The sequence below is a fragment of the Lichenostomus cassidix genome, chromosome 12 (assembly GCF_008360975.1).
Source record: "Lichenostomus cassidix isolate B80296 chromosome 12, HeHo_3.0, whole genome shotgun sequence".
NCBI classification, from domain to species: Eukaryota; Metazoa; Chordata; class Aves; order Passeriformes; family Meliphagidae; genus Lichenostomus; species Lichenostomus cassidix.
In genome coordinates this window covers 5,369,878-5,391,955 of record NC_139493.1, presented here as the reverse complement: position 1 = coordinate 5,391,955, position 22,078 = coordinate 5,369,878, and the positions used below count along the sequence as shown (strand labels likewise).

Sequence of the window (22,078 nt, the reverse complement as noted above, 5' to 3'; positions counted from 1 at the left end):
TTTGGCTTTCCCAAATCTGTTTGTTGGGGGTGATTTTGTACATCACCTTGTGCTGCCAGCCTCATCTGCAGCCAAGAAAATGAATGGCCCCAGCTGGCTCCATGTTTTTCCCTAGAGAAAGGGCACAGGTGAGAGGGGAAGGTGCCAGCAAACAGCCAGAATTGGTGTCCTGGGAGATGGCTGAGCTATGTCCCCTTTTTCACACGTGCAGGCAGTGCCCTCTAGTGCTGCTGCCTTTTGGACAAAACTGGGACTGTTAAACAACGAGAAAAGCCGTGAGAGTAAAGCTCTGGTGTGAGCTGATGGCACAGACAGAGGGACATAAATTCCTAAATTCTGCCAGCACCCTGGGCATGGGTTGGCCATGGTTGCCCTTTTCCCTGGAGGAGCTGCACTGTGGTGGCCACGGTGGCCAGTGGTGAGGAGAAACTGGGCCACTGTGGAGAGGTGAGATACAGAGGAAAGCCCATCAGACACTGGGATTTCCCCCTGGAGCCACAGGTAGATGTGGAATGGAATCACAGGAAGAACACAGATAATGGGTGGTGGCTCTGCAGGGGTGTCCTCTCCCTCTGGAGGCTCATGTCCTCAGTCTGGTGGCAAGGATCCCTCCAAACCTGTAGCACATTCATGCTGGGAATCTCCTTTATAACTTCTCACACGCTGCTGCCACCAGAGCACCACGTTTCAACCAACAGGTGATGCCTGACAGTCAAAATCCTGGTGAAACAAATGCCATTGGCATAAATGTGGAGAGAAGTTAAATCTGTTTTGAATCAGGAAAACAGCAATGTTAATTTAGATTAGAGGCTTCTTTTGTATCTTTCTTCCTTTTCTTTTTTCCCCTCTAAGAAATGTTTTTTATTGTCTCGCAAGTGCTGAATATTTTATTGCTTCATTTTCATTTCTTGATTGCTCTGTGTTTGCTGTTGGCTCCTGGCTCTAATCAGCTCTGCTTTCCAGAAAGAGAAAAAGCTGGTTTTGTTTTTTGGTTTGTGGTTTTTTTTTTTTCTGGATGCCTGTATGTTTAATGAAGAATAAAGCCAAAAAAACCTCATCCTACCTCTGGTTTGAAGAAAATTTTCATTGATACCCTTGGGAGCAGGTGAGAAGCTTTTCTATTAAGCACAATGAGAAAGGAAATTTGATCCATATAATTCCACACAGCCTCTTCCTTCTTATTTCTGGCAGCATTCTCAGGGGATGTCTTTTATCTTCATATCATCTTGGCTGACACCAGCCACAACCCATGTACTGCTCTCAACAGACTTGAGCACAGCCTTGCTGCTGAAGATGCCTCCCATTTCTCAGCCAGGAAGGTGTCATTTATTACTTCCACTGAGACACAGTTCATGAGCCAACCTGGGTGCAGCAGCAGTGAGATGTCCCAGGTGGGGCTGGCAGGCCCCAGAGATGTGTTCTAAAAAGTGCCTTAATTCTTCTAATTAATGCAAACTCAACAGTCAGGTTTTTTGTCTTCAGCAAGTTCAAAGGGACTCAATTGCCTCCACTGGAATATCCTTTCTGAGGCTTTAGAGGACTGGATAATTCTTTGGTTGACACATAAATAGCCTGGCCTGATACCAGATGAAAAGGAATCAGGGTGTCTCTTCCTGGGACACTGAAAATCTGGGCACAAGTGCATTGTGGATTCCTGCTGAAATTGATGCTCTGATATTGATCCCCAGTGTAGATGGTGCTTCATTAGCAGAAGAGTTTTAATGGAGCCACATCCCCCTGCCAGCACCTTCCTTGGCCAGAAAGTAACTCTCTTTCCTTTTAGTGAGCTGAAGTTCTTAGTTAATACTCATTTTTCTTTAAATGATATTTCACCAGTACAGTAAATGATCAATTTCTGTTCCGTGTAACCAAGGTCAGGTGTGAGAGAATAATAGTCTCCTACCCCAGCCTGGCACTCCACATGGAAATGATTTATTGCATTTCTAAAAGAGGATTCTTGACATTTTGAAAATGCAATGTAGTCCAACAGTAATTAAGCAAAAAGCAGGCTGCTGAACAATTGATTGCCACTGTCAGCAAAGCCTGATTAACTCAGATGCTTGAAGAACTGTTTCTGCCACCCATGAATTAAAGGTTAGTAATTAAATTTATGGGCCATGGCCACTGTCTCTGGATGGCACTTCACTTATAAGCATCCCAGTGAAGAATAATCAGATGGAAAAAATGCAGGTTGTTACCTCAAAGGCTTTTTATCGAGAGACTGTGAAAGTGGCAGAGGACTGTGCAGCTGTATCAGTCATTGGGTGACTCGTGGCCAGGAAAGGCACTTTCTGGCAGCACTGATGTCCTGACAGGGTGATGGAGCCCTTTTCAGGCTGAGAAGCAGAAACTTGACTTGAGCAGGAATTTTACTTTGGAGGGATGAGCATTAGCAAAGTCTGTCCCACTTGGAGCCTTCAGGGTGAGTTCCTGACCCACCAGCCTGCTGCACAATGCTAAACTCGAAGCAGAAGCCACTGGTTGAGTTCTCCCAGTCCTGGGAGAGGCCAGAGAGTGATAGCAGGAGCTCTTTTGCTGGTCACAACCACAGCTGCTGCCAGGGAGCTTGGGTTTGGGCCCATCTGGTCCATATGGAAAGCAGGTGATGGAGAGCAGCTGCCGTGAAAAATTGCTGTAAAGACAAGGGGCATCTTGATGTTCCCAAGGCCCCACATCTCAGGTCCTCCCCTGGGCAGGCTGAGCAACATGAAAGACTTATGGGAATTTTCCATCCTTTAAAAAGACTGAAATTTAGGGCTCAGATGTCTGGGGTTTCAGGTCCCCCTATGGACTGGGCTGCCTCATCTGGGACACAGCAGCCCCAGGGTAGCCAAAAGGCAGGCTTTGCACCCAACCACTGGTATGTGACAAGCATTTCTGTGAAACAGCACTTTGGGAAGCCATGGCTTTATACTGGATTCATGAAAACTCTGCCTTCATTATGCAGGTTTATTTTGTGTCTGTTGAGATTAAGGAGGTTTTGGGAGATGCCTGAAGTTCTGTTCCTGAGCAGAAGTTAACAGATGTTATTTGATTGCTTTGACAGTCTCAGGCATTGTTTTTGCAGGTTTCTTCCCACCACTGGGCTGTCATTCTTCATGAAAGCAACTTGAGTTTAATTGCAAGGCTACGTTGGACTCCTGCAGAAGCACTTTGTAGTCTCATTTTCACATTAGGATAAAAATTAAAGAAAAAAAAATCAATGCATAATGATTTTTGCAATCTGCCATCCTCTTGGGTGAAAGTCATCCAGAACAAACTAAAGAACAGTAAAAACCCACTTCTGTGAAAACCCAGCTCTGCTCAGTGCACACTGAAGATTTCTGCAGCTTTCTCCCCCTCTTCCTGCCAGTCTTGACAGACACATTTAAAATCCTGCTCTTTACTGACAGCAGCTGGAAAAGCACAGTGTGGCAGAGCTCGTGCTGCACCTTCACTGTTATTTTCTCTCATGAACACAGGCCTGCAAATCCTCCTGTGCATTCAGAGGGTGTTCCCACCACACTTGGAGAGTTTGTCAGCAGGATCAGGGTTAACACTCCCTTGTGGGTGCAAACACACAGCATCCAAATGTGCCCCATGGCACCAGGTTTGCTCTAGCATGAGTTACCTCTCCTGCTAATTGCAGCTCTGGAGCTACCAGACCCAAAGCAGCAGAAATCTCATGACATTTTTAATGATTTGGGGTTAATTCTATTAGGGTGGTTGGGAATCTCATACTGCTGGCTTTCAGACTTTGTCCTTAGGCCCTTCCTAACTGACACCTGCACTGAATTCATCTTGCTTCTGTATCTAAGCAAGGGGTTTTGGTACATCTTAGGGCATTTTCAGGACCCTCTGCCTGGTGGTATTGCTGTTGGAGGTCCATTACAAGCACACACAGCTCTCATCTCACACCACAAGAATATAAAAGTGTCACCATGGGGCAGACAGGGGTGGCCAGGGACATGTGGCCAGGGCAGCAGCATTTGCTCACACAGCCTGAAGGAGATAAATAGGCTGTGATTCATATTTCCATGGGTTTGTGCACATTCACACAGCCGTACTGAAAGGAGAAGAAAGAGTTATTTATGATGTGTTCTGAAATATAAATTATATCAAAGTCAAAGCTCAGGGTAATTGCTGCTGAAGTAGATCCAAAGGTTGGCATTATGATTAAATAGTGCTGCAGCCTTTAAAGGGAAATCTAGTTACAGACAAACAACATGGAGGTCAGCAACAAAATATAATTCAATTCCTCACTATGAATTAATGAATGTGCTTTAGATTAATTTAAATCCACAAAGAGACTTTGTGTTGCAGAAATATTCATTAGGAGGTTTACCAGATTATTCCTCTGGCAGGGGTTCAGCTTTCTGTGCTCCTCCAGGTGAGCCCACTTCACACACAGCACAAGGAATGTGCCAGTTTTCCTTACCAATCCCACCTGGTTTGGTTCTCAGTGCTTTCCCTTGGCTGGAGCTGATCTGTACAATGCCTGTCACTGTTCACCACGCTCTGAACAGGACATTTGCAGGGGACACCAGCAAGATGACAGACTGAGGGTCGTGTGAGCTCAGTTTGATTTGGTAGCAATGAGGTAACAGTGAAGTGGAACAGAACACCCTGCTGGAGGCACCAGCAGGGACCAGGTGATAGCTCTGCACCTTTCACTCTGGAATCGTGGCCTCCCTGCAGGAGAACACAGGTGTCAGTGAGGCTTCAATGTGTCCTTGAATGTTTTCTGGAATAATGAGGTTCTTCCCAACCAGTGCTTATGAGGATGTGTGCTGGAAGCCTTTTATTTTTGAGGTTATTTGGAACCTTTTCTATGTTACAGTAGTCTCTGGCCACCTTCCTAAACATGCAAGGAAAAGAGCTGAGATAGCCAGGGATCATCCAGGGGAGGAAAACAAAATGCTTTCAATGATCACAAGAGGGGACAAAGTGGGGACAAGTCACACCAGTAGGTTCACAGCCCTGCCAATGAGTGCTAAGCCCCAGTCTTGCCTCAAGGAATGCTGCCAGAGGGGGGAAGGCTCCTCAATCCACCAGCCCTTCCCAGGAGGGAGCTGGGGCCAGGGGGACTGTGCTGGCAGCACATGAAAGCAGCTCTGACACTGCCTTGGCTGTGCTATCCCTGTCATGGTGCTGAAGGAGGAATGGGTGGCCAGGCCAGAAGGCCACCTGCTTCCTTCCACCTCCTGTGACCTTGATTTGTGTCTTCCCGGTGCTGGAGGGATTTATGGTGTGTCTTTATGGGGGCGGAAGGCTGCACTTGAAACAAGATGGACAGACCCCTCTGTCCTCACTCAGGGCTTCTGTGGCTTTGGGCTGCAAATCAAACCACCAAGAGCACAGAGGGCACAGGGGAAGAGCAGACAGCACCTCCCTAGGGTGAAATATTTGGATGTTGAAAGCCAGATCAGCTCACCCCCAAAGAAATTGCTCGGAACGGCTGCAGAGCTGCTGCTAACAGACACAGGCTGGCTGTGCTCAGGGAGAAGATGCAGACTCTTCCACACTCATAAAAGGTGATTTCAAGTGGCCACAAATTTGGTCTTGGGGTTTCTGGAAGGCTCTCCCTTGGTTGAATGTGGGCCATTTTTTTTCCAGGCACTGTTCCCACTATCTTTGGGGTCCCTGTGGAGAGGCCACAGAATGAAAACCCCTGCCCTGGGGTAAAGAAGCAGGTGGACTAGGACAAGGATCTCTTTCTTGAATGGCAGCTCTGATAGGTGGAGTTAGAGAACAAGATTCACCACTGGCATGAAATGGTATAGCTCAAATCAACTCAGATAATATCTGCTTGAAATGAGATGCTCTAATTTCCAAGCAGCAGGAAAAGCAGCTCAAGTTGCTCAGCTGAAGTCTTTCCTTTTGAGCCCTAAGCAAGCAGCAGAAAGAGGGTGGTGAAGGCAAAGCTGCTCGTGCTGCTCTTGGGGATCACAGCCCTGATCCTGCCCTCTCAGATTTAATTCATTTTAATTCAGTCATGACTCCCAGCCTCCCTCTTTGTGGATGCTGTAAATTGCCTTTAAGCTTTACCAGAAGATTTCCTCTCCTGGCCTAAAGCCTTGATAGCATTTGAGCTGTGCACCTGCTGTCAGCAGAAGCATTTCACTCCACTTCCGAAACACTAATTTAATATCCTGGCAGTCCCCAGGACAAGTGTGTGTGTTCCTATTATCAGCATGTATCTACTATCTATTACCTAAATATGTTAAAGGGTCAACATGATATTTGTAACCCTGTCCTTTAAAGGGCTTCAGGATGGAAGGAAGGACCTGTGTTGACTGTGTTGCTGATGCTTGATTCAAACTCAAGTTTATTAAAAAATTACTGTAATTTTGAATGGTTTTTTTTTACTAAGCAATAGAAGAAATCTTTAATTAAAGCTCCAACTGCAGTGTGAGAAAACACCAAGAGTGTGAACATTTGACATAAGCAGCACACAATAATAGGTTCAGGAAATAGATGTTTTGGGCTCATGGAGAGTTCTCAAACTCTATAAAATTAACTGAACAGGAATGAAAGTAGTGACTCCCAAGGAACAGGTGCAGCAGAGAAGCCTTGGTTATTTATATAATTTTTAGCTGTAGCTGTAAAATTCCTGCTCAGATTCACTTCCCACTCCCACCCCTCTCTGAAGGGCAATCCCCTGGTGTCACCATGTCACTCTTGGCACAAAGGCCACTGTTACCAGCACCTGTCTGGCTGGATGCTGGGGCTCCTGCAGGTCAGTTAACTGGGAGGTAGAGAGGGAAGCAGAGAGACTGTCACATGGAAAACATCAGTTTGAGGTGTCTGTCCTGCAAACAAAACACTCTGGAAATGTCGAGTGCTTTTCTCTCCGGGGGCACTTGGCATCTGGAGGGATGAGATTTTCACCTCCACTGCTGGCAGCCCCAGCCAAATGCTGATTTTCATGAAATGCAGTAGTTTCACCAGCAGGTTTGCAGCCCGTGGGCTCTGTGTGTGTTCACTGACCTCTCCTGGCCAGACCCAGGCAACTCCTAGCCGGCCGGGAAGCAGCTCCCCCTGAACACCTTCCCTGGGAAAATATTCCTGCTGGGAAGCGGTGACAGGGCACACCTTACAGTTAACAGGCAACAAAAGAAGCAGAACCAACCCTATGGGGCCGTGCAGGAGATCTGCCATGGTATCTTTAATAAGCTAAAAGAATCTGTGATCGTGAGTTATTGTTGCAGTAATAAATCACAGTATTGGGAAAAGGGAGACCTGGAAACATCCAAAAATCCATCTCAATCCTGCACTCCTTACTGGGGAAAAATGAGGGGTAAAAGTGAGGGCTGCAAAATGATACCTGTGAGGAAATGAGCAACCTTGGAAATATGAAAGAAATAAGTATTAGGAAGAAAGGAGAAAATCCAGGAGGTTTGGGAGTATTTGGGAGGGTATCCTTCCCTGAATGAATCTGGTAAATCTCTTAAGCTTCACAGTGTAGGACCTTCTGTAAAAACCTGCATGAAAATGGCTGTTATTGTGCAGTTGTAGTAAGAATCCAAATAAGCAGCAGCAGTAATTTTCCTGACAAGATAAGCCAAACATCTCCCTATTCTTATGGATTTCTACAAATTCCTCTTATTTATATAACCATCTCAAAACACCTCATTCAACTGATATTTCTCAGCTGCATATTTCAACACCTGCACCTCACAGCAGAGCTAAGCTGTAAGCTGGGAGCTCACATTTGCTTTCAGGAAGGGGCAGCACTCTGGGTCGAAACAGACCCACAACTCCCTTCTCAACCTCCTTTTTTTTTTTTTTTTTTTTAAGTTTCTTTCTCCTGCTGGAAGACAAGGAGGATTAGCTAAGCCTGTATCTTAAATATTATAATTAATTGGTGCTTTATTTTTTTATATGCTTTCTGCTGCTATGCTAAAAGTGGGTTTTCTTTGTGTGAGAAAGCCTTTGTTTGCCTGAAACAGGCTTTTCCCACCCCTGCATAAACAGCACTTTGAAAAATTGCATCACAAAACCTGCAGCACTGGGATTTTAGGAAAAGAGCCTGAATGGCTGGAAACTTCACATAGCTCTGCAGCTGGGAGAGTGTGGCTTTCATCTGACAGGCTGTTTAAGGATGGTTTGACCTCTCTCTTCCTTTACATGCTGGGAGTTAACTTCTCCTGTAAGTGTCCAGCATAAATTATTTTAATGCAAATTTTCTTGTCAAAACTACAAACAGACATTTGATCAAAGGTCAGCTCTCCTTTGTGTTCCTGTTTGATATAGAAATTTCTATTTCATCTTTGACTGTCATGGTCAGTTAAGGGAACTGTAGCCTGATGGGAAATTACGGATGCATTTCATGTCCTCTCTCCAACAAGGCTTTTTCCCCCTCTTTCATATCTTATGGGTGTTTTAATTTGAATATGTTTTCATTTTTTAATGGAATAGTTAAATTAGCTTTGAAAAATGTCGTGGTATGACACTGAAAATTGTCTGCTTTTTAAACTGAAGCTCAATTTACTGCCGTTTGATACCCTGGGAGCTGATCAAATAATTACTATTCCCTTACTGCTGGTTTTATTTCATGCTTAACTTGTGGATCTTTTTTTTTTTAATGGGACAGTGCCTGAAGAACAGGAATTGCAGCAAAAGGAAGGTTTGGGGAAATTTTGTGTGTATTTCTTGGGGTTCCTTGGCTGTGCTGTATCCAAGGGAGCCTGGGGAGCCTGGAGCTCGCTCAGACCTTGGGGAGCACAGTGCAGGGGTGAGAGCTGCTGGTCCTATCCTGCCCCAGCACTTGGATCTTGGGCTCCTGAGGGGGAGATGCTGCAGGCAATTTGCCACACTGGGGAGGATCAGAAACTAGCTAGGGAACGACCCCAAAATGCCATTTCTAGCCACACAGACTCTTCCAAGAGATCTTTTGTTCTTTTCTCAAAGAGGTTTCATGGTTTAACCAGGCTACACCAGGCTGTCCAGGCTGTTTGCTTTTCCAGTCTCCCCCAAGACCTCTTGACTAACAGTCCCTCTTTCCCCATTAGCTTTGCACCCAAGTCCCATGATGAGATTTAACGTCAGGGCACCTTTGGAGGGCAGGGGAATTTCATTTCAGAGCTGTGGCTCTCAGGTTAAGTCCACAGGGATGTAAAAGGATGACTCCCATGAGGCTCTGAGGTGCTGAACTACTTGATTTGCTCAAAGCAGCACAGGAGATTTCTGCCAAAGCAGGGAATTGAGCACAGCTCTTCCTGTGGCCAACACCCTAATCCCCATTTATCATCCTCCTGCAATTTTTTTTGAACTCTTCACAGTGTGTAAAGTCAAGCCCATGTCTAAATCCATCCATGATTAAACCACCGCTGCAGTATCACTTCATTTTTCCTTATGCAAGTGCAGAGATGTGTCTGTGGCTAAGGGGCTGACAAACTCTGATGAGATCTGAGGACCAAAACCCAGGTTCTGATTAATGTTCAGCTGTCCAAACCTAGAGCAACTTCGGGGCATAACTGGCTGTCTCTTTGGGAAATGTGAGGATGCATTTTAGCCTTAAGGGAATGTTGCCTTCATATGTAAACCTACTCCAGGCCAAGGCTTGGAAGCCCTTGGATTCATAACAGAGACACTGCCTCCTCCTCCCCCACACGGCTCCAGGCTGAGCTCCCAAAGACCTGAATTTCCCTCTCTGCTCTGTAGCTTTGCAAGCCTCCCCCTTTCACAAACATTTTCTGGTGCCTCTTCTGGAGCACGATGTCTAGAGCTGCTGATCCATAAATCACACTGCTGGGTTTGTATCTCCTCTCAGCACAAAGTCTTTTAAAAATTCCCTTCTTTCATGCATCTCCTTTTGTTACCTTCAAGCACACGAAGTGGTTCCTTTGAGATGGAGATGGATGGGAGGCAGCTCGGATGAGCAGAGCCCTCCTTTACCAGGGAAGTCTTTGTCCTCTCCCAGTGTCTGGGATCCAGTCACCTCTCATTTATCCCCAACTTCTGCCCGCGACGTCCCAGCTCTCCCCATCGGTGACAATGACACCAGATGGCAGCAGTGGCCTTCGGATCCAGCTTGAAGATGCCGGTGAATGTTTCCCTGCATCCCGGCGTTTTCGGGAACAGCTCCTCTCTGTGCTCTCCTTCACCGGAGCTCTCTCAGCTCCCATATGTGCCATCAAAATAAACCTGCACTCAGTATCTACATGCTGTAGTTAGTTAGTGTGTCAAAACGACACACAGGATCCAACTTAGAAAGTCAAGAATGAGAAATCCTATCTTCAGCTGTGCTTTAATTTTGTCATGACTTTGATGCTGCACTGACAAGTGAAAGCAAAGACTGGGATTTCTGAAGGTCACGGGAGAACAGCTTTTACTGATAGACAAAAATGGAGAAAGCCCAGTGAATGTCATGGTCATTCCTTGGATTTTGGAATGGTACCAAAATGCAATTAAAGTGGCATAAAGTAATTCACATTGGCACACTTTAAAACAGTTTTAAGCAGCTCGGCAGTGAGAGTCATTTGGTTCAGCAGAGGAGATGGACTTTTTTAGGTTAAATAAGAGAAATACTGAAATAGTCCAGGAATCCTGCTGTGGTTTACCTCCTAGATACTAATAGCTGCATTTTAACTTCTCTGCTACTCACACTGACCTGGTTTGCAAACAGAAATAAACCATTATAGCTTAATTTATGCAGGGCAGTGCCCCTGCAAGTAGTAGGACAGGAGATCTGGGCTCAGTATTCTCTTCACCTGTGCACAGGAGCTTGGAAAAATTCAAATTTTAAGGAAAAACCTCTGGAGTCAGGGAAACCTCAGAAATTCTGTGAATCCTGGACTGTAGGCTTAGTTTCTTTATATGTCTCCACTACCCTTGAGCAAACCACTGGCCTGGTCTCCAGGTGTGCCCATGGGACAAAACTGGAGGGACCAGGAGAGGCTGGGATGGAAACTTCTCAAGGTACTATATCATAAAACCCTCTCAGAAAGGACTGGCAGTGTCTCTCACACAACAATATCTTGGAAACCTGATTTTGCTCACTAAATACCTTTGTTACCATGCAGAGCACAAACCCCATCCTGGCACCAGGCAGAGTGGACCCTACTCTGGAGTTGCCAATGCTTACAACCAGCTGTATAACCTGAAAACAACTGGAGCCACATGAACAAATCCGTGGGTGTTCACAGCTGAAAGAGGAGCTTGCACTGGCTTTGGATACAACAGCATTGTGGTTTTGCAACTTGGGATGCTGCGAAGGTGCTGCAGCATATTGCCTTGTAATAACATGAAGCAAAAGCTCAGCAGAAAGTCTGTGAACCAGATAAGATTGATTAAACAATTTCTAAGCAACGGGGTTGCACATAAAAATTTTATTAAAACCTCAAGTGCTAAATTTATTTCCTGGGTCTGTCACCGCTATTTTTTTTTCAGTAGTGATAATTACTACATTAGAAATTAAATGAACCTCATATACTACATCTTTCAGACCTCCTAGGAGAGTTGTGAAAGTGATTTAGGGAAGTGAATTTGCTATTGTGCCTAATCAAGTTACAGTAATTGTCACCTATAATTTTAACTTGACTGCTATGTGTTTAATTGGAAGCTTTACCTTTGGTTTTTTTGTAACCCAGCTTTTCTGTGAGTGTTTTTCTACTTTCCATCCTCTTCCAAAACCCACGGACAGAAGACAAATCATTGCATACAGCTGTGCAGTTAATAGCATTGCTGTTTGCAACCACATTGGCTTCTTCATCAATGGATGTGTTGCAGCATCAGGTGATTTTCCTTGTGACACAAGCACCAAGCTGTCTCCCTTGAGAGTCTAATCACAGCTGTGTAGATATGAGTGGCAATAAAGGGGCTTTCTGGGCTGAGGGGATTCTTAACAGGACTGTGAGTCTGAGACTGTGACTCTGTCTTGCCTCTGGTTCTGTAGGTGTTTGGTCAGAGATACTTTCACAGACTTGACCTTGTTTTGTGTTTTGGAGATGCTGGGTCGTGTGCAGCCCCCTTAGAAATGATCATGAAGAAGTGCCTTATTCTGATTCCCCCAACCAGACCTCAACTTGTTTCCTCAATGAGCTCTGTGGGGCAGCAGGCCAAAGGGTTTGCAGATCTGCAGGTGAGTCACTAAGTAAGAGACAGAGGAAGGAGCCAAAGGTGTCCCAGAGCTCAGCAGAACCCCAAGCTGCAGAGCTGGGAGATGGGTCAAGATTAGGCTTGTGGAGGCTGCTAATGCCTCCTCCTCCCAAACGTGTAGGGAGTGTGTTGCACAGGTTCCCTGCTGTGGTTTGAGGTCTGGGCAGCTCTGCTCATCCATCTCTAAAGCAGGACTGACTGCTCCTCCTCCCTTTTCTTGCTGAAGAAATGTACATATATACAGCTGTGAATTTAGTCTGCAACAGGACAAGGTTTCTTGTGGACTTAGGGAAGATGGTAATGATTATGAACATGGAAACTCTAAATATGATTGCTGATGTTTAAGCCTCCTGGATGCTTCACAATCACAGATGGAAGAATGGGACTGCTTCTGATCATACCCACTCAACACAGTGCAATATTTGCCCTCCTGAAGCCACATAATACATAAAACTTGTTCAATTTCAGCTGGGATCAGGCCCTTCATTTTTAGGGAGTCTTTTATGGAGCATTAAAGATCCAGAAAGGCTATATTATGTCGATGCAATTAAAGGAGGTTACTCGAAACTATTTTATCACTGTAACACTCGTAGAAATTATTGTGCCTGTGTGGCTTTGCACTGGCATTCTGGAGCAATGTGTATGGAATAGCTGTAACCTTGTTCCTGAATAATTCATGTTGTTTGTCAGCCACTTCTTAAGCCTTTCTGCTTAACCACAGAAGATTAGCATTTTTGTTGCTTTTTTTTTAATCAAAGGTTTGGGGTGGGAGGAAGGGAGAGTGTCAGTTTTCTTTTTAACTTACTTTAAACACTTCCCTGGGCTTTCAGTAGGTACCATAACTATTCAAATTGGGATATTTTGGTCTTAGAAGTATTTTCACTGGCTCTTAGGCCTGCTACATTATACAACTTTCTGGTAAATCATGAATAAGCTGAAAGGCTAGAGAGCTTTTCCCCTAATTTCTCAAGGGTCCTTTTACTACCTAATTTGTTTTCATCCCATGTTATTTACTGACTAACTCTAATCAACATTTCTGGTATTGTTCCAGTCCACAAGTGTGGGAAGGCTTGGCAGGTAATGTGTGGCAGTGCAGGGAGGCTGAAAGATCCTGGCCTTGAAATGAATATTGCTGGTTGGAAATTGGACTGTATTCATTATATGCTGGAGTTCTCCTGAGCTTTGTCTTCGATTAAGGATGCTCCACTGCTGCAAAACAGCAAAGCTCTGTTAGGTTCTGAAGTGATGCTGAGCTGCACAGCTGCAATTCAGGAACACTCAGCCTCAAAATCAACAGGATGGAGGTAAAAGCCAAGGGTCTGTCTCAGAGCAAAGTGAGGGGGAAATGTCAGCCTGGGCAAATACAGGGTTACAATGTGTTTTCTTTGCTTCCACCTTAGGGTCATGCAAAGTAGTCTTTGGGTTTTTTTGGTTTTGGCTTTTTTGTGTAAATTAAAAACGAGAATTGGAATTAGCGATGCCATTAAACATTGATCCTTGTGGAAAGAGCCCAGCAGAGATAACCCAGAGGTTTACTATACACTGACCGGTGGGATGATGATAGCAGGCAGCCCACTGCCCTGGCCCCTTGTCTGGGAGCTGTTCCTGACCCAGAAGTCACTAAACCAGTGACACATCCCCTTTGTCTGTGGATCTGCACCAGCCCTTTGTGTCTGAGCAAACTAAAATCACTGGCATGCAGCAGCAGCCAAGTCCTGCTGGCAGGAGCATATCACTGAAGGGGAGAGTGTTTGGGCTGTGGTGCTGACAGATTTCATAGAGAAACGTTGATGTGTGCAGGGCTCTGTGGACAGATTTGGTGAAGGAAAGGTTGGAGCAAGATCACTGTTACACGAAACAAATTCCCTGTCTCTGCAAGGCATCTCTGCTCTCCACTGCTCTGTGTGTTCTGTTTATTTTCCATGCTCTTTCCTTCACTCTGAATTTTCATCTGACACACCAGGTAAGGTCTGGCAGGGGATGAGGTGGCAGAAATCAGAATGTGGTCACAGCTGTGAGTGTGGAGTGCTGTGGTGTGACATTCACACCTTCCTCTGGCACTCAGACTTGGCTCATCTCCTTTTTGTCATTCCTAATTCTTTTGTTATCCTCTCTATGCTCTAAGATTTAAGATGGAAAACCAGCACGTTCTTGAAAAACCAAATAACACTTTCGGAAGAGACTCCAGCTCTAAATCCCAAACTTTGCAATGCGAACTTTCCAATCAAGCTTATTTTCCAAAATGCTGGCACTGAGATTCTCCTCCTTCCCTCACTGACACTGCTCCACCTCTTCTCCTGGAGCTGCATCCTGCTCTGCCGTGTGTGTTTGCCAGGAGCAGCCCAGAGCTCCCACCCGACACGCGGCTGGAGTGACAGCTCCAGCTTTCACACGCTGCTGCGCTGCAGTCGCCGGGGAGTTTCTTGGTTCCTGTTCCACTATTAGGTTTCAAACCTCCCTGCTGAGGAGCTGTCCTCAAGTCACATCAGGTAAGCTTAGCTATGCATTGAATTCAGGGAGTGGAACTAATCCCACATTTCAGCTCGAGAGGAGAACAATGAGGCAGGGAGCTGAGCCTGGCCCCTGGCTCAAAGGGAAAGGGTTTAATATATTAGTTGAAACAGATGCTTTCCACTTAGGCATGTGTGTTGTATCTAATTCCAGGTCTATCTCTGCTTAGCTGAATGACAGGCCTATATATTTTATGGAAAGTATGCACATTACACAGTGTATTACATATATGTCAAAATTATGTATATTTAATGTGCGTATGCTTTGGTCCATTACTCCTGACATAAAAGCTGCAATGCCAGGATCAATAGTCTGCATGCAAATTCAGGAAGACATAGAAAACTATTACCATTAGCAGACAGGAGCCTCCATCAAATCATACATGCTTTTGCTTTCCCAACTGTTGATATTTCAGTCATTGAAAGAATTAAGTTCTGTCCCAAGTTTCATCTCCACTACTCTGTGGAGAAGTGTGTGGCTCATAGTGAATTTTCTCCCAGCATCCCCTTTGCCTCCAAGGGACATTTATATTGACTATGACAGAACTGAGTTTAATTTTTTTTTAATGATAAAAAGATGAATTTTTATTCAGATCTGAATTTATAGAATCCTTATTTATAAAGATTTGAATATTTTAGCTGAGTAACTATGCTGGTTGCTAAAAATGGTACTTAATTGTTTTACCAAGTCCCCAAAGTGCAATTGCCATCTTTGGCAAATAGAAGAAAATTTTAATTTCTGCTAATGTGAAATGTGAAAAGAGTGGCAAATAAGAGGGACTGCCCTGACAGCTTGCCTGCAGAGCACATGCTTGAAATGAGAACAGTCTCTGCAAGATGGAAGTCACAATAAAATGACTTTCCCTTTTAGAATTTGTACTATTGCCACTATCAGTAAAAAGAACCAAACTTACAGTTTTTTATGCTTATGACAAGCAAGCCTGAAAAATCTGAAAATGAGTTAAGACATTTTTCCTTTTTCCCTGCCCATCACTTCCTGTGCTCCTTGTGTGGCTGACAAGTTCTCCCTTCCTGTTTGTTTGGGGCAGCAGGAGTGGAAGGTCATTTCCCAGGAGGAGGAGGAGGAGGAAGAGGAGGAGGAAGAGGAGGAGGAGCTCTTCCCCAGCCAGGTGTGGTCAGGGAAGGCTGAGCCTGCTGAGGACTTGCTGCTGTGGCCTGAAGATTTCACAAGGAGCCCAGGGGAACACAGAGACCCTGCTGGCCCAGCCAGACCAGTTTGTCCACTTGCTCTCTGGCTGATCAGCAGGCTTGGTTTTGGAGGCACAATCAGGCTTTTTAAAAAGTGCAGATGTAGCAGTGATGGATCCTCCAGGGTGAATGCTTTCCTGATCCCTAGGGTGACTATCTTGGATTTCCTATGGGAATTGTATATCCTGTGCTTGCCTGGCATGTGACTTGAGGCAAATGAATAAATAAGAATCCAGATTTCCAATTCCAATGTGGCCTTCAGTATTTGCTCTTAAATTTGTGTAGCAGACCAAAATAATTACATTTAAATATGAATGGATATTACAGAAGGATAATACACATATCTATATATGAATCTCTACTTTTATTTATATGTCAGTTTATCAAAACACCCCAGGGATGATCAGTAGTCAAGGCAGTGGTTTTTGGTGTAAATTTTAAAAGGTCAGAATTGAAACCTTGGACAGCCTTCCCCTTGCCACTCAGTAGCAAAATGTGAATGCCTTGCCAGGTCTAAGCATAATATGAACCATTTCATCTTAACTATTTTCATTTGGAAAGCTCTTCTTTATTCTACTAGGTTAAGGAGCAGGCATGTTGTCTCAGCACAGTTAAATCCCACAGCTTATTACCATGAAATACATAAGCTCAGAGGATATGAAAGTGTTCCATCCAAGAGGATATGAAAGTGTTCTGCCCAGGGAGAGTTCAAGGCCTCCTGTATGTGGAACACAGTTCCAGGCTTTAAAGCTGTGCCATGTCATGACTTTCAAATAGGCAGCTTTCAAAATGGCCTTTTAAACTGGCAATTATCTCCCTAGATCATTAAGATAGACTTAGAGGAGCAATGAAGACACTGAAAAGAATTCAGTTTGAAAGGGCTCCTCTGCTTCAGTGGTACAGTGGCAGGATGTGTGCCAGATACACTGTGACAAGCCCAGGGACCCAAGAGCAGCTTAGTCACTGAGGCTTTAGGAGCCTAAACTGGGTGACAGCTCTGTATTCCAGCTGGCATCATCACAGCTCTACTGTTGCTGGAATCTCCTTGTGTCAGGCTAAGCTCATGCCCATTATTTCATTATTTTTTAAAAAAAACCTAAAACCCTGTATTAAATTTATTCCCTCATGAAAGCTGACATAAATTATCTATTATCTATTATCAAAATACCCTCACTATAACCCCTGCCTCCAGGATGTTAGGATCATTTCTGGTTGTTACCCTTCTGCATTCTGAGTAACACCACACTGCCCCATCTTGTCAGAGAGTACTGATTCAAAAATAGCTGTTAAAAGTTAGATGTCTGAGATTTTGTTTGTTAGTTTTCAAGCTCCAGGACTTCTGAGATATAAAAATAACTCCAGCACATTGAGCTTCCAGTTTTCTTTAGGCTGAAAATACAAAGGGGAAGGATACATTCCTTCCTATTGCAGCTCTGGGGACTGTATGTTTTATACTCCAGTTCTTCAAAATGCACAAAAAAAAAAGGTACTGAAGAACTGAAAAACACATCAGCTCTAAGTGATGACTTCAAAATGGCCCAAGGATACAGGATGGTGTTGAATGATTCAAGTTTACTTTACACTCTCTAAAAGCTCCCTCTGGCTTCACTGGCTCCCACAATTAAGAAGGAAAAGTAGTTTGCATTTAACTTTCTTGGCTCGTTCCAGACATAAATGGCACTTTATTTTTGCTCTCACCTTTCTCTATCCATCTGTGCTCTTTGGGAAGTGCCTGCACCTTTCCCACAGCTGAATCACATTCTGACCACAGTGAGATCAGTTTCCATCTACAGTAGTGCATTAAAGCCCCAGCTCTTTGTTGTCACTGGTCAGGCCAGCAGGGACGTATTTCTGTGGAAGCTGGTATGGGTTAGTGCATGCAAACTGCAGAATTTCAGTAACACACATGAAGGTAGAAGTGAAAAGGGATGGAGGAAGGAAGGGGCAGCGAGAAGTCATTGTTCTTCTCTGTTCTTACCTCTTCCATCATTGCAAGGGTCTGTTTGATCTTGGCTGTCTGCAAGTAGAGAGGAAGGAGTAGACAGAAGGGCTTGGAGCTGAGATTGAGCCACTTGTTCAAATCCTGGAGACACGGACAAAAACACATCTTTTTCTGCTCTGGATGGGGCATAAATTCACATTTTTGTGTGGTTTGTTTTGCAGAGTAAGCAAGAAGCCTGGGGGATATGGGTCATGCTTGCTGGGAAGAGGGATTTTGGAGATTCCAGGTCTGATACGCAGTGTTTGTTCCAAAGAGCTGGGGAGCTGGCTATTTTTCTAAGTGGTGCTTTTAAACACCACTTTTAGGAATATGAAATAAGAAGTGCACAGATGTGCATGAAATACCAACAAAAATATTTTACTTGCAAAGAGGCTGGAGGTAATTCAGTCTCAGAGGATTCTCTGGTAGTGCCACATTTTCTGTTGGCAGCCTGGGCTCTGATGCTTACCTCTAACACAGCCATGAGAAGCTTAAGGGTCCTGCTGTCTTAAGGAAGGATCACTGTAAAACTATGATAAGAGACTTGACAAATTGGGACAGGGCTGTTTCCTTTCAGATGGCTTTGGGTTATACCTGCTGAAAAATGAGGTTTTCAGGAGGACCAAACTCACTCGGTGTCTTCTTGCTGTTCCCTGTATTGCGCAGAGCAGTGAGATCCAGTTAAGTAGCAAGTTCTTGTCTCTGTGCAGGTACAGCAGCCTTCTCTTTCAGGCTCCTGGTAATCACACACTACCCCTGCCAAACTTTATTCTGACAGTGGAAGAATGGCTATTTTGTTCTCCAGTGACTGCTTCAGGATACATCACTCTCATGTCACCCAAATGGTGCCGGTCACCCTGGTTTTCAGGAGCTGCTGGGATTTGCTGACCACAGCAGAGCCTGTCATTCTGAGATTAAGGAGGGATTAGCTCTGCGATTTCAGTCTGCCTTAAGAGAAAGGTTAAAGACTTTGGGAGGAGGAAGTACGCGTGTGTGTGCGCACATGTGTCTTCCAAAACAACAGATGGTTTCAATAAAGTTGCTCCTGCTGCTAGGAAGTGGCACTTCTTGACATTAGTAGAGCCATATCTCATCAGGGTTCTTGTTTCTACCAGCCTGGCTCAGCACGGCCGAACCCACTGTCCGGCATGGGGTAATCAGGGAAGGCACTCCGATATCTGCCCCATTAATTGCCCCCTGCCGGCCTGCCCTCTCTCCTGATGTAACGCCCACTGTGCTCAGTGTGGCACGATCGATCGGCTTTGAAGGGCAACTTTCCCTAATGATCCGCAATTCCCCCTACTTAAACTGCAGCCAGGACTGTCTTTTTACGGATTCTGCAAGAAATGTGTGATTTCTTGGAAGCGCTAAACAAAAACCTCTCTGCTTCAATCAATGGATCGATGTATTAAATTATTGTGCAACTAAATTAATGTGCCCCTCGGTGACAGAATTGCAGAAAATGAGCAGTGTTTTATGCATTAAAGACAACCTGGTAAAAGATTGTTTTTCAAGGTTAGATTGTTCCACAGTGAATATCAAGATTTTTCCAATTAAAATATGAGGGGTTTTCGGAGTGAAGCTGCATCAGCTCTATTACTTCTCACAGTGTCACAGTGCAAATTAACAGGTACAAATAACTGAAGAATTGTGAATAGTAATTGAGACATATTTGGGAGATAGCAAATAATACAATTTTTTTTTACTAGTTTGTATGCAAATTTTATAGGTAAAAATTTTTGCTGGAAATCACTGTGGGGTTATTTTGGTGGTTTGTTTGTTTGCTTGTTTAAACTCAGGAATCATAAGAAATACCACCATTCATAATGTTGCCATGAAAACCTAAAGAGTCTTGTCAAGCTTCTGCAGCCCTTGGCTTCCTATTTTTGGGCTATATGGCAGGTGTGGGGATAAGCTGTGCCTTCTTTTCACCATGCCCTCCTCTTTTCAGTGAAAAAAAAAAACAGAAAGAAGGGCAAAGAAAAAAAGGAAAGCAGGCTGCAGTGACCTCCTCCTACAACCTTAAACTAAACACAATATCCAAAATGAAAATGGAAATATTCATGTTTAAAAGTTGTTCCTTTTTAAAGCTGCTTGAACAAACCCTGGTTCATATTTTTCTTTGAATTTTGGTCCAGTTGCTTTTCTTATCTTCATTTTGCTGACAGGAGAGAATGTGGCAAGTTTTCTACACACCTCATACTAAGCAGCAAGAGCTGACTGCTCCAAAAGTGCTCTGTGCATCCTCTCTCATGCAGGAAGAACACTCAGGCAGGTTCCTTCAGGTGAACCAAACCAACCATTTCATAGATACGATGTTCTCTCTGTCCCTATGTTGAATGCAACCAGATAAACCAGTTTGCTAAATAACTTGTTCTGCAGGTGCAATGACAAAGTGAAACCTTTTCAATAACTTCATTGTTTGTTCAAACTCTTTTAATGGGTATCGTCTAAGTTCTCAAATATCTGAAAGAGTTTGTATTTTGTCCACTTTCTCCTGAAACTTTTTCCTTTCCCTCTTTTCTTTCTTGGGCTCATGACAAAGACATTTTTATTCTGAAGGCAAGAATCCCAGAACACACAGTGCCAATTGTGAGTTCGTAAGGAGGACAATGTTTCTAATCACTTATAAAAGACAGACATGGACTCTGTGTTCCTTATCAGTTGATATAAGTTCATTTTTATTTTGAACCTTTGGAATTTCAAATGGGAAGACTTCTCCATCAAGTGTATGTTTTCAAGCTCTATGTCCAGAAATGATAAATTAGGTGTGAAATGAAAGCACAAGTGAAAGCATCCAGTCCCTCAATAACAAGAACTTTGAATTCTTGCAAAATTCTAAAATGGTATCAACAGTTTCAGTGCATTGCTGGCCAGAAGATTTTTTTTTTAAAAAGTGCCAAAATTTATCAAAATACACACCAAAAATATGACAAGATAAACGGATTTACACGAATATATCTATTTACAGCTCCCCATTGTCCCCTGGGAAGCCAGAATTCATGAAATCAAATTATTTGATCAACAGCATGAGGAATTTGTGGCAGCATCAAGCTAAGAACTCGATTTTTTCACATCTACACTTATATATGGGCCTGCATCACTTCACAGACAGGAGAGAGTAAGAAAATGATGCAGCAGAAGGGAGATGGAACTCTTTAAGCTTCTTGTAATTTCTGAAAGAACAGGCTTAAGTATTTGTGTGCAATTCAAATGCCATTTATATGACGCTTTAACATGGTGTTTGTCTGCTGTGGATTGCTGAGCAGCTTGCACAAGCAACATATCTCATTCTGCCCTTCAGAGTTTCAGGAAACAGTGTGCAGAACTGGGTGAAAAATCCAGATCCCTGGACTTCCAGGGGAGTGCTACATCCTGGGAGTGCTAATGGAGGTTTCCAGGGCAGGGAGGGGGTGAGGGTGGTTATTCCACTTGAGAAAGGCTCCAGCCTTAGCAAAAATGTTGCTATCGATGCCTTTTCAAGCACATCTAAACCTGTTTGTATGGCAATTTACTTGCTTCACCAAAAACCATACAAAGATAAGCTATTTCAAGAAAAGCCCATGCTCCAAAGTGCCGGTTCAATGCGGGATCTGTATTAAAAAACATTCTACATTTGGCTTCTGCATTTTAACACTAATCCAGCCTGGCCTACGCGCCCACACTGAAGGAAATGAACTGTATCAGGCAATGTCATTTGCTAAAGGGTAAGAGTGGAGGAATTCTCCATCCCTTCATTTTATATTTCTAGGGACAATTTCACAGGCCGTGCCATTGCTGAATGGGGAAATTGGAAAACTGCAGAATCGATTTGCAGACGTGAAGTTCTATTTTCTTTTACACCTCCTTCATCAGGGTCTCCATCACTCCTGCGTTGTGCAGCATTATCATCGGAGCAGCCTGGACACCACTGATAATTGCTGAGTGAGGGGAAGGCTGTGCCTTGCAAGCAAAAGTAAATCCAGTGGGGTGGCACTGCTTTTAAATTCACCAGCTTCAGAGAAGTGGTTGTGTACTCAGGCTACTATTTCTTTCTTTAATTAAAGGGGAATTAATTAAAAATATTATTCAAATTGGTTTTGTTTGCTTTTTCTTCTCAATGAAACTTCCCAGCTAAAAGCTGTGAAGCTGTATTAAATCTATGTTGAGAAAAACCAGAAAAAATATACAGGATTTTGCAATGCTTCCATTACTTAATTCTTCTTTCGTAAATTGTGTTTCACAAAGCAAAAAACCCCAAAACCTCTTCCATGTCAAACTTCTGATAATGACTCAGTTCCCGAGAATGAGACCAGTG

General features: G+C 43.9%; 1 long non-coding RNA gene across 1 annotated transcript; it reads right to left on the bottom strand.

Annotated features, from left to right (window-relative positions):
• Nucleotides 1-999: 999 nt before the first annotated feature.
• On the bottom strand, nucleotides 1,000-15,042 carry LOC146431569 (uncharacterized). Its single transcript, XR_014854688.1, has 2 exons — nucleotides 11,552-15,042; nucleotides 1,000-11,252 (listed from the first exon to the last, which is right to left on the bottom strand). It is a non-coding gene; the product is annotated as an uncharacterized LOC146431569 (long non-coding RNA).
• Nucleotides 15,043-22,078: the final 7,036 nt, after the last annotated feature.